A 1,724-nucleotide genomic window follows, 5' to 3' on the forward strand; every position below is an offset into this window, starting at 1 on the left:
CTTCAAGATGTGGGTGTCACGGACAAAGTTGATGGAGGTCGGGATCGATCTCAGGTCTCCAGTGCTGAGGGCCAAGGGCTCTGTCCACTGTGCAACTTCAATGAATGGAGGGAGATGGGGGAGGGGGGAATTATATCAAGGGGTGAGAAAGGAATACAATAAATATGGTTTTGGGAACCAATTTTTTGGGGTCAAATTTGGGGGGGGGAGTTTTTACAACTGTTACATGGGTCATATTTTGACCACAGTAAATACCTGCATCATTCAAGGTGATGGGAGCTCCAATGGGCAGGAGATTGGGGCGAGGATCCGCAGTCGTGGCGTCGGGAGATCTGGTAGGCGGGCAGGGCGAGGGTTCACAGTCGGGGCTCAGAAGATCAGTCGGGGAGGCGGCTGGAGCCAAAAATGGGGGGGGGGGGTGGTGGGTTGACTTTTACATGGGAACAACTATTACATTAATATATTTGGTAAATGCAGAGGCTCCCCACCATGATTACCAGCCCCCCCACATCTCCATCGGGCACACAAAACTCAAAACGGTCAACCAGTTTACCTATCTCGGCTGCACCATTTCATCAGATGCAAGGATCGACAATGAGATAGACAACAGACTCGCCAAGGCAAATAGCGCCTTTGGAAGACTACACAAAAGAGTCTGGAAAAACAACCAACTGAAAAACCTCACAAAGATAAGCATATACAGAGCCGTTGTCATACCCACGCTCCTGTTCGGCTCCGAATCATGGGTCCTCTACCGGCACCACCTACGGCTCCTAGAACGCTTCCACCAGCGTTGTCTCCGCTCCATCCTCAACATCCATTGGAGCGCTTACATCCCTAGCGTCGAGGTACTCGAGATGGCAGAGGTCGACAGCATCGAGTCCACGCTGCTGAAGATCCAGCTGCGCTGGATGGGTCACGTCTCCAGAATGGAGGACCATCGCCTTCCCAAGATCGTGTTATATGGCGAGCTCTCCACTGGCCACCGTGACAGAGGTGCACCAAAGAAAAGGTACAAGGACTGCCTAAAGAAATCTCTTGGTGCCTGCCACATTGACCACCGCCAGTGGGCTGATATCGCCTCAAACCGTGCATCTTGGCGCCTCACAGTTTGGCGGGCAGCAACCTCCTTTGAAGAAGACCGCAGAGCCTACCTCACTGACAAAAGGCAAAGGAGGAAAAACCCAACACCCAACCCCAACCCACCAATTTTCCCCTGCAACCGCTGCAATCGTGTCTGCCTGTCCCGCATCGGACTTGTCAGCCACAAACGAGCCTGCAGCTGACGTGGACTTTTTACCCCCTCCATAAATCTTCGTCCGCGAAGCCAAGCCAAAGAAGAGAAGAAGAGAAGAAATGCAGAGGGTAATCCCCAAACTGGGCAAAGAATCCTGTACCTGAAACATCAAGGGGTTCTCTCTCCATTAGATGCTGCTCAACTTGTTGAGAATTTCCTGCATTTTCTGTTTTTAATTTCAGATTTTTAGCCTCTGCAGTTTATAGATACAAATAAATATTGTTTTGAACAAATGAGGATCTCAGGTGGTCAGTGCGAGCAGTTCCTTTGGTCGTTCAGCGTTCTCACTGCCTGTGGGAAGAAGCTGTTCCTCAGCCTGGTGTTGTTGGCTCTGATCCTCCCCTGACGGGAGCAGCTGAAAGATGCTGTGTGCGGGGTGGAAAGGGGTCCTCGACGATTTTGCGCACCCTCTTCAGAAAATGATCAC

Source organism: Narcine bancroftii, chromosome 2, assembly GCF_036971445.1.
Source record: "Narcine bancroftii isolate sNarBan1 chromosome 2, sNarBan1.hap1, whole genome shotgun sequence".
Classification (NCBI taxonomy): Eukaryota; Metazoa; Chordata; class Chondrichthyes; order Torpediniformes; family Narcinidae; genus Narcine; species Narcine bancroftii.